The sequence below is a fragment of the Oryctolagus cuniculus genome, chromosome 3 (genome assembly GCF_051225735.1).
Source record: "Oryctolagus cuniculus isolate XC-2025 breed Fujian yellow rabbit chromosome 3, ASM5122573v1, whole genome shotgun sequence".
Classification (NCBI taxonomy): Eukaryota; Metazoa; Chordata; class Mammalia; order Lagomorpha; family Leporidae; genus Oryctolagus; species Oryctolagus cuniculus.
The window spans coordinates 179,143,697-179,155,230 of NC_142869.1; the positions used below are offsets into that span (position 1 = coordinate 179,143,697).

Genomic DNA, 11,534 nt, shown 5'->3' on the forward strand with positions numbered 1-11,534 from the left:
TGTGCTAAAGGGTTTTTCCTATCTAATAAAAGATTGAATCTTGGAAGAACGTGTGTGTGTGTGTGTGTGTGTGTGTGTGTTGCAGGGAGGACTTAATTTACAAAGTAGAAATGACAATAATAATACCTGTGAGCCCCAGTTTACGAAGTAGGAATGACAATAATACCTGTTCCCTCAGGTGGTTGTGAGAATTACACAAGTTCATTCAGGTAAAGCTGTAAGTCAATGCCTAGCTCAATGATACAGAGCTGTTCTTAAAGTTAAGAGAGCCAGACAGACGGGTTCTGGCGCATCAATCACAGTAGCAGGGACTGATAAGACACACTGTATTTGATGATAATTAAGTCATTGGTGATCTCCAGAGTTTAGTGGAGTAAGAGGTCGAGCTACATGGCTACTGTGGAATGAGTGAAAACTGAGGAACAGACAAGCAATTTCAATATTTGCTCTCTGTAGTGGGAAAAGAGAGTTATCATCGAAAGGGACTTGGAGTGAGGGAGGGAGTAAGTTTAAAAGAAGTAGAGTCTGCAACATATCTTAAGTGTTCTTCAAAGGAAATAAGGAGATGAGAAGTTTGAAGATACAGAGGAGAGTGGGGAATCATCTGTAGATCTGTGAGGAAGTAGGGGGTAGTGGCACCCAAAGCTTTGGGCAGAAGAGACATCTTTCCAGTGGTGACCAGAGGGATGGAGGAATCTAAAGGGTGAGGCCATATATATTTGGTGTGCATGTTGATAAGATCCTGATGGAGTTATTCTAGGGTTTGTTTTCCCCGAGAAGATGGGGTGAAGTCAGATTCCCAGATTTGACAGGTGTGAGGCGTGTGGAAGGATAGGAGGTTTTCATTTGTAAGTTTTTAAATAGTAGCTACCAGGAACTAAAAAACAGTAATTAAACAGAGAAACAAAGATTTCCCCAACTGAGTGTCTAATTGAAGTCACAGCGCTTTCTGTCTAACTTCGTATTCCCACTGTGGAACTAAATGAAGACTCCTCTAAGGAGAACAAGTAAAGGCTGTTTACTCAGGAGAGTCACTTGCACAGTGAGTCTTTTAGGAAGAAACTCAAAAAGAAGGAAAGTGGGAAAGCTTTATAGTGGACAAAGTGAGGGCATCAGGGGTTCCCTGATCAGGGTCTGCTGGCCCTGGGAAGCTGCAGGCAGACCAAACCCAAGTGGGGCATCCTGCATGATGTGTTAGGGGAACTCTCGGCTTTCTCTGGCTGGTCCTAGGGATAGAAGGTGTGACAAAGATTAGGGAAGCTATCAGTTTTTAACCAAGTCTGGTCACCTGCAGCCAATTGTTAGAGAAATTATTGTTTGGCTTCCTGGACTGTTCTGATTTCCTACGAGTCTGCCCATAGAATGACTTCTTGGGCCAGTTGCATAAAAACAGAGTGGGTTTGCCAGGCAGGTTCCTGCAGATCATGGGTTAGAGTTCTGTTTTTTATATTTTCTTGCCATTCTTCACTTGTATATTCAATTTCTTACCCCTTTATTGTTATTGAAACTTAAGGGGCTGGCATTGTGACATGGCAAGTGAAGCTGCTATCTGTAAGACCAGCTTCCCATATGGGTGACAGTTCCTGTCCTGGGTGCTTCACTTTTTTTTTTTATTAAGATTTATTTATTTATTTGAAAGTCAGAGTTACAGAGAGAGAGAGAGAGAGAGAGAGATCTTCCATCCGATGGTTCACTCCCCAGTTGGCCGCTACGGGCGGAGCTGAGCCTATCCAAAGCCAGGAGCCAGGAGCCTCTTCCAGGTCTCCCATGTGGGTGCAGGGACCCAAGGACTTGGGGCATTCTCTACTGCTTTCCCAGGCCATAGCTGAGAGCTGGATCAGAAGCAGAGCAGCCAGACTCAAACCGGCGCCCATATGGGATGCCAGCGCTTCAAGCCAGGGCATTAACCCACTGTGCCACAGAGCCAGCCCTGGGTGCTTCACTTCTGATCCAGCTCCCTGCTAATGCGCCCAAGTGCTTGAGCCAGTGTCATCCATATAGGAGACCCTGATGGAGTCCCTGGCCTCTGACTTCGGCAAGGCCCAGCCCTGGCTATTGTGGCCTTTAGAGAGTGAACCAGTGGATAGCAGATTGCTCTCTCTCTCCCCCTAACTCTGCCTTTCAAATAAACAAACTCAATAATGATCTTCTGTGGCCAGCATTGTGGCACAATGCATTAAGCCACCCTTCGCAATGCTATCATCCCATGTCAGAGTGCTGGTTCCAGTCCTGGCTGCCCTGCTCTGGAACACCAATGCACCTGAGAAATCTGCACAAAGATGGCCCAAGTGCTTGATACCCTGCAACCCACATGGAGAACCCACATGGAGTTCCTGACCTCAGCCTGGCCCAGCCCTGGCTATTGTGGGCATTGGGGAAGTGAACAAGCAAGTAGAGGTTTTCTCTATTTGCCTTTTGAATAAATAAATCTTTAAAATTTATCTTCTATTTAGAATCCATTGTTCCTTTAGTTAAAAGAATATGGAACTGGGCCGGCGCCATGACTCACTTAGCTAATCCTCTGCCTGCAGTGCCAGCACCCCGGGTTCTAGTCCTGGTTGGGGCTCCAGGTACTAGTCCTGGTTGCTCCTTTTCCAGTCCAGCTCTCTACTGTGGCCCAGGAGGGCAGCAGAGGATGGCCCAAGTGCTTGGGTCCCTGCACCCGCATGGGAGACCAGGAGGAAGTACCCAGCTCCTGACTTCAGATCAGCGCAGCACCAGCTGTAGTGGCCATTAGAGCAGTGACCCAATGGAAGGAAGACCTTTCTCTCTGTCTCTCACTGTCTATAACTCTCTGTCTCTGTCTAACTCTGCCTGGCAAAAAATTTAAAAATAAAAAATAAAAGAATATGAAACCTGAGAGACAGAAGTGACTCAGGAAATAGTCAATAATGGAATGAAGGATAGAGGTTAAGGGGATTTGTAGAAAGGGCATTTAAGAAATTGAAATAAAAGTTTTAAGTTGTACAGAAAAACATTTTTTTGACTGCATATTATTTTGAGACATGGATGGCATAAACCTTGGTTGTGAAAGTGGAGCTCCAGGCTAGGTCCATCAGACTGGAGACTAGAGGATAGAGAATTAAGAAATTGCCTTGCACAAACTTTGTATTTTGCACATTTACATTCAGACCCAGAGGAATAAGTGACTTGCCCAAGCTTTCCCAGCCATCTAGAACTGGCTGTGAAATCCAGTATCACTTCATTTTCATTTATATATGAAGTACCCATTATGTTATTCCTATTGCAAATCTTTTTCAAATCAACAAGTTTCAAATAATGCAAGACAGTGACCTAAACAAATGCATCAGTTACTCCACAGAGTTGTCTAGGGCCATAATCAACCTACCTATTATCCATACTAGCTGTTTAGGCTTAAAAGAGTTTAAGGAGAATTTAATCTTATATTACAATCATAAGGCAAGACAATTATTACAATTAATGGAATGTCAGAGTGTGCATACATATCTTTAGGATTGTTATGATTCTAGAAGTTCCCTTGTTCCCGCACAACACCCGAGAAGCGTTTTACCTGTTAGGATCAATAAGGATTTATCACCATTGATATAGTAAGCCTTCACCTTCTCTCTTCGATAATGAATGTCTCTTTACAGACTGATGAGAAAAATCCATGGGATGTGCATAGCAGTAGTAAAGCCACTGAGCTACATAGAAAGTACTTTTTTACATTTAGTGAGGGGCTAAGTTTGGTATCAAGTGGAGAGAACTGTTCACATTGAAAGCTTAACACTTAGCACATCTGACACACAATCACATTTCCCAGAGTTACATCCATGGCTATGTAGAGCTTCACGGGCCAAAGATCAACTGAAACTGCTGATGACCGGCAGGGGTGGAGACGACAGAAGTGGCGGGTGTGAAGCAGAGGTCTGGCCACTGGTCCAGGATACCCCCTCTTTCCCTGGTGCTCCGAGCACATCCATGCAAGGTGGCCCTTCAGCAATCATAAATAAATTCTGAAAATTCTGGGATCGACATGTTCTAATCAGAAATAATCTCTAGGAAATGCTGAGTCAAAGACCCTGGACCAAGGTTCTCAGGGAGAATAAGTGCCAAAGGTGTGTGGGTTTGCTGGTGTCTTGGCCCTCTGGGTAAATTCCTTGAGACCTAGAACCTGAGCCCTACATGGATGCTTGTGGCACAGATAGTTTCAGGTCAGACATATTTTTAGAGGTACCAAAGTCATTCTTTGACTTTATGTTGGTTGTTTTGTTAAGATATTCATTTGCTCATTCAATAAATATTTGTAGTAAATTCACTAGGAATTATGCTAAGCATACAGGTACAATAGACAACAAAATAAACCTGAGTCGGCTTGGTGTTACATGATTCTGAGAAGTTGTAGAAATAATATCTTTACATTAATCCTTTTGTTTAAAGATTTAGGGAGGCTGGGACCCCGCTGTGGCATAGCAGATTAAAGCCCCAGGCTGCAGAGCCAGCATCCCATATGGGTGCTGGTTTGAGTCCCAGCTACTCTACTTCTGATCCAGCTCCCTGCTAGTGTGCCTGGGAAAGCAGTGAAAGGTGGCTCTAGTTCTTGGACCCCTGCACCCGCGTGGGAGACTCTGAAGCAGCTCCTGGCTCTCGGCTCAGCTCTGGCAGTTTTGGCCATTTTTGGGAGTGAACCAGCTGATGGGAAGACCTCTCTCTCTCTCTCTACCTCTCTTTGTAACTCCATCTTTCAAATAAATAAAATAAATCTTAAAAAATAAGAATTAGGGAGTACTATTAGGGATTTCCTGCTTTTAATGGAGTTTTTTGAATTGGCAAATAATATTCTAGTAATTGAGTACAGCCCTAATGTAGTTATAAACTGGCCTTCTTTCTTTTGCTAATCACAATGGCCCTAATTCACATGCACACCGAACACTTAATACTAACTGTGAGGGCTAAATACTTGTAAATGCTATAGTAAGGTCAGAGTTTGGAACTATGACACACAGCAAGTCCATTGCCAGAATGAATTAATTGGCAATGCAAAAATTGAGGGAGCACCTTTGAGCAAGTTTATTCCAGTGTCTCTTACCATTATATAAGCCCATGACTCTTTACTAAACAAAAAAAAATCAGACATAATGTCAGAATTTTCATAACACAATTATATCCTAAGAACCTTTCTCAAACTATACCTACAACTCTACCCTTAATACTCACACACAGTACAGCCTGTGGATGGCTGGGTAAATAACAGTGACTGGGTCTTTTTCATGATTTTTACAAAATGTTAAAATTCAAAAGAGTAGAAAGGGACTGAGATTTTAAACATCCCAAAATAGCCACTTAATGTACTCAACGTACGTCTTTCTTAAATAGGACTTTAATATGCGATTTCTCTTTCCTTTCCCATCATAATTATGATCCTTGAAACCCCAAGTGTCATAAGTTATCCAAACTGGAGGAACACAGAAATTACTGTGTTACTTTCCTATTTCCATGTTATTCACAAAAGCTTCTTAACTGTTTTGAAATGGAATACATCCTTTTATAGCTAAATCAAAACAAAGGTAGATCCCTGTCTTAGCATTTTTGAAACAAGTAACATATATCATGTACCAAAGCAGTCTCTTGCAATTTTTCTAAGCAACATGTTTGAAGGTTGAAGCACACACAGTCCATTGTGTAAGTCTTTGCCTGCCAAAGTCTATCAGTATATTAATATAGCAGTGCATTAAAGCTCATCACTTAAGAGTCAGGAGCTTACATCACCAAGCCTACTAGGTATCTAACAAGGTTCAATATTGTTAGTACATAAGCTCTTCTTTTGAAAAAATACATTTTACATTGATTTTTTAAACTCATGTATGTAAGCTACATTGTATTAATCTTAAAACCACCAGGTATTCTTGTATTGCACATTAGAAGAGCCATCCAAGAGTAACTATTGTTTAAGAAAGCAATCTGAATTTGTGTTAGAATTTTAAAGAATCCATTAATTTTTTAATTCAAAAACATCAGGGCTTGGGCATTTGGCCTAGTGTTTAAACCACTGATTCGGATGCCTGCATTCCACACTGGAGACCAAGGTTTATTCAAGTCTTAGCTCCGCTCCCAGTTCCACCTCCCTGCTAACAAACACCCTGGGAGTCAGTAGGTGATGGCTCATAGCTGAGTACCTGCCACCCACATGGGAGATCGGGATTCAGTTCCTAGCTCCCAGCTCAGCCTAGATCAGCCCTGATTGTTGCATGAATTGGGACGTGAACCAGCAGAAGGAAGCACAAAACCTATTCTCTTCTTTTTTCTCCTCACACCTATGCTCCTCAAATAAGTAGATAAAAATTTTAACAATAATAGGACAATATAGGAAGATAAAGACTGAAATCTCAAATTCAGTAGATAAAGTAAAATCCACTTAGAATGCTGAAACATATTTAAATCTGAGCCAAGAAGAGATCAGTCTTGCTCCCAGATGAAATGCCTATGCTGGTGCTAGCAAGAAGGGCACCAGGGCACGCAGCAGAGGCACATGTGTGTCTAGATGCCTGAAATCAGGCCTAGAATATCAAGAGTGTTCATCCCTATTCTCAAGCAGACATCTAAACATATCTTTTTTAAATATTTATTTATTTATTTAGAGAGGTAGAGCTACAGACAGTGAGAGGGAGAGAGAGAGAAAGGTCTTCCATCTGCTGGCTCACTCCCCAGATGGCCGCAATGGCCAGAGTTGAGCCGATCTGAAGCCAGGAACCTGGAGCTTCCTCCAAGTCTCCCACGAGGGTGCAGGGGCCCAACGACTTGGGCCATCTTCCACTGCTTTCCCAGGCCACGCAGAGAGCCAGAGCAGAAGTGGAGCAGCTGGGTCTTGAACCGGTGCCCACATGGAATGCCGGCGCTGCAGGCAGAGGATTAACCTACTGTGCCACAACACCAGCCCCTAAACATATCTCTTAAGTGATCAGGGAAGATTCAACCTGCCTAGATGATTTCTTCATCCCTCAACAAGGAAACAGGCTATGAGGGAAGGCTGTTTGTACCTTTGAATTTTTTGGAAAGGAAAAGCACCTCTATGGGAAAAGGATCATGATAGATCTTGGCGGGCCGCCGCTGTGGTGCAGCTGCTTAACGCCCTGGCCTGAAGCACTGGCATCCCGGCTGCTCCACTTCCTGTCCAGCTCTCTGCTTTGGCCTGGGAAAGCAGTAGAGGATGGCCCAGGTCTTTGGGCCCCTTCACCCTTGTGGGAGACATGGAAGAAGCTCCTGGCTTCAGATCGGCACAGCTCTGGCCGTTGTGGCCAACTGGGGAGTGAACCAACAGATGGAAGACCGCTTTCTCTCTGCCTCTCCTCTCTCTGTAACTCTTTCAAATAAATAAATAAATCTTTAAAAAAAAAAAAAGATCTTGTCAATCAGACAAATACAACAAAAAATACCTGTGGCACCTGACACCAACCCTCAGGCCTGTAGCACATTCTGTAGTGGATATCCCTGTGATTCAGAGAAGAGGAACAGACATCACCGCCCTATCCATCAGTGAGTGAAACATGGGATAACTCCAGCACCAGCAGAATAAGGACAAAAAGCCTCGGGGCCACTGCTCATCACTGAGGCTGCCCAAGGTCAAGATTAGAGGTAGCTGTTACTTTAAATCCATCAAGTGTTCCCGAGTGTCCAAATACAAGCCAGTATGTAGTCAGCCACACAAACTATAGAAAAGAGACACGTCACATCTCTGGAGCAAGACAAGTCCGGAAAAGCATATTATCGATTGCTTGTCACATTCCCCAGATGGGAAAGAATACGGGGTAGGATAGCTTCTGCCCCCAGACTGCTTCTTAGAAAATGGCTTTGATTAAAAGTAGAAAGCTAAGAAGCTAGACTTGTAGCCATCAAGAAGATGGGATAGGGACAAAATTAGGAGCTTAGGCTTGCTCCTCAGTATCCTGATTAGAAGCGCCCCCACCACAACCCACCCCAACAACTAGATTACGAGGATAACATCAGAGGAAAGGGGGAACCTTGCATCTCTCACACCTGTCATTCGAGAAACTGCAGACAATATATAGACTTAATAGGAATATGGAAAACATTCTCAAGCTATCTCTATATATACATACTTGTGATTTAAGAGATATTTTTTAATTCAACTTTAGTAAAGACTTTTTACCAAATTGATTATAGTTGTAAATTTTGTAATCATCTTGTTTTTGGTCTAACTGCTGTCAGAGATCTTAAAACTTCAAACTTCCCATATTTTAGTTGCAAATATAGTCATTCATAATAAACATTTTTCATCTTCTCTAATCAACTAGATCTATTTCCTACAATTATAAAGGCCCTGTAATTAAGTCTTTCTTCTAGGCCATGAAATGCTCTTCCCATATTGAAAGTCAAAGTGGATTAGCTGTGTTTTCACCTTTAATTTTTATCTAATGTTATCTTATTACCAGTACAGCAACATACTTTTACCAAAAGCCAAGTATTGAACCATGACCTAGAACTAAGCCAATTTGATCATTTCCTCTTTTCTCCTTGTCTGAGCCACTTATACTACCTAATAGTGGCTACAGGGGCTGGCGCTGTGACGTAGGGTAAAGCCACCACCTGCAGCAGTACCGACATCCCATATGGGTGCTGGTTCAAGTCCCAGCTGTTCCACCTTTTTTTTTAAAAGATGTATTTATTTGAAAGTCAGAGTTACACAGAGAGGCAGAGAGAGCGAGATGGTTCACTCCCCAATTGGCCACAATGGCCAGAGCTGCGCCGATCCGAAGCCAAGAGCTAGGAGCTTCCTCCAGATCTTTCATGCAGGTGCAGGGTCCCAAGGACTTGAGCCATCTTTTACTGCTTTCCCAGGCCATAGCAGAGAGCTGGATTGGAAGAGCCGCAGCAGCCAGGACTTGAACTGGTGCGCATGGAGATGCCGGCACTGCAGGCAGCTGCTTTACCCACTACGCCACAGTGCCGGCCCCTGCTCCACTTCTAATCCAGCTCTCTGCTATGGCCTGGGAAAGCAGTGAAAGATGGCCCAAGTGCCTGGGCCACTGCACCCGAATGGGAGATGCAAAAGAAGCTCCTGACTCCTGGCTGCAGATCGGCCGAGCTCTGGACATTGTGGCTACTTGGGGAATGAACCAGCGGATGGAAGATCGATCTCTCTCTCTCTCTCTCTGTCTCTCTCTCTCTCTCTCTCTCAACTCTGCCTTTCAAATAAATAAATATTAAAAAATGGCTCTAATCCAAAGTCTACTGTTTAAAAAAATGGCTACAACTGACAGCAAGAGAAATACTCCTACAGACAGTGGCTTATAAAATAGAATTGGTGTATTTTCTCTTTAAGAAAATTCAGTAGAGTGCCGTAAGTACTTTGTCTGTGTCCTGTAGCCTTTAGCTTACTCAAATCTCATGGATCAGAAGTCCCTGAATCACTTTTGCTCCTAGTCTGATGCCTATGAGTGTAAGTAATTTATAAAATTCACTACATTTTTAAAACAGTTAACACAGCCACATTTACAAGCAACTCAAACATTCAATGTGCAACTTAAAGCCATTTAACTTTGATCGGCTATCTCTGGGGCATCTACCAATGTGTCAAGACCCACAGCTTGACTCTTTTACAATAGGAAGCACACTGAGTTCCAAGGCAGGAGGCTTGGATTCTGGTGCTGTGTATCTTGAACTGGTTTCCCCATCTAGAAATAAAGTGGTTGGATATCCAGCCAATAGTTCTTGAGCCACATTCTCTGAAGTCCTGAAGAGCTAGCTATTTGCCTATGGCTGCTGCAGTCTGGGAGTGGGATCAAGCCAAGGGAGTAGAGTTCTGAGCCTAGCACTCCTAACTGCAGCTTCACTTTTATCTGTCCTAAGTCACTGAAGCAGGTAATAGATGAAGTGCCCCCCAGGTTAGAAATTCAATAACAGAATCTAGACTATGTCCCATTGCTACCCACAGGAGCTTATAATCTAATAGGAGAGAAGGGTATCTGAACATTTAATGTCTGTGATAGGATTATATGTGCCCCACTCCACAAGACATAGTAAGTTACAAACTTGGGCTGGGATAACATGCAATTTTGCATGCAAATGGTTAATGCCAAGAAGGTTCATTTTTAAAAAAACGTCATGCTCTCATCGGGAAAAGATCTAAGGTGTGAATATTAAACATGGATTGTTACTAGAGCATGAGGGAAAAATTGTGAATTAAAGAATGACTAATATTTTCAGACTCATTAGAATATTCATATAGTAAGATGCCAGCTATTCCTAATATAAAATAGTGTCATATATCAGTAAGGAGAAATTAAAAATGAAAATAGGTCATGGTGAAATATATTAGGAACAAGAAAATATATTTATAGGTTATGGATTACAAGTCTTCAGTGTAAGACACTGTTTTATTGCCTTTGATATAACAAATCATTCCTGTTAATACTATTACAACATTTGAACTTAAATTCTGTTTTTCCTAAAAGACAGTGGTTAGATTCTCACTTAAGTGAAATTCCATCCTATAAGCTGTCATAAGACTTAATGAGCTGGAGCTGCGGCTCACTAGGCTAATCCTCCACCTGTGGCACCGACACACCAGGTTCTAGTCCCAGTCGGGGCGCCAGATTCTGTCCCAGTTGCCCCTCTTCCAGGCCAGCTGTGCTGTGGCCAGGGAGTGCAGTGGAGGATGGCCCAAGTACTTGGGCCCTGCACCCCATGGGAGACCAGGAGAAGCACCTGGCTCCTGCCATCGGATCAGCCGGCCACAGCGGCCATTGGAGAGTGAACCAACAGTAAAGGAAGACCTTTCTCTCTGTCTACTCTGTCAAAAAAAAAAAAAAAAAAAAAAAAAAAAAAGACTTAATGAACTCTGCATGATGGCAAATATCCATCTATTTCTGGGTCATAAATATTTTTCAGGAATGCAATGAAAAACCACCATGAGCACTGAAATTTCACTTTCAGGAATCAGAGAGTTTCAAGCTGTGCTGTCAGAAGGGTTCTCTATCCTTATAGGGGATACAGTCAAGTCTCACCTGGCAGGATAAAGAATGGGGGAGGCTGGCAAGGGAGAGTGGCAGGAGGTGTGGAGCTGGCAGGCAAGTCTAGAGTACTATGAGTAGTAGATCCAAAAGGGAAACTCAGGGAACCATGCAGGGGTGCAGGCCACGGGGACAGGTCTTACTGAGAGAGATGGGCATTTTATTAGCAAGGGACCACCTCTGCGGATCTGGTCTGCCTGAATTGGCCAAGTTACATTGCAGATCCTTCCTAACCCCAGCAGCATTTTGTAAACTCAAGACTCAAGTCTTCCAGTTAGTTTTACTAGATTTTCCCAACCATAAATGGAGAATCAATGTCTTATTTAAAAAAAAAAAAAAAGATTCATTTTGAAAGATCTGATTTCATCATCATTTAAAAAAAATCATCTATTATTTTTCACTTTATGTTTCTGTGTGGGAGCAAACTGTTGAAATCCTTACTTAATGTATACTAAGCTGATCTTCTGTATATTAAGATAATCGAAAATGAATCTTGATGTGAATGGAAGGGGAGAGGGAGTGGGAAAGGGAAGGGTTGTGGGT

General features: G+C 42.8%; 2 protein-coding genes across 8 annotated transcripts in view; one reads left to right on the forward strand and one right to left on the reverse strand.

The window, feature by feature from the left end:
- TPK1 (thiamin pyrophosphokinase 1) overlaps nt 1-11,534 on the forward strand; it is a 464,784-nt gene that overhangs the window by 439,148 nt on the left and 14,102 nt on the right. The window lies entirely within an intron of this gene.
- LOC149127620 (uncharacterized) overlaps nt 1-11,534 on the reverse strand; it is a 126,566-nt gene that overhangs the window by 59,877 nt on the left and 55,155 nt on the right. The window lies entirely within an intron of this gene.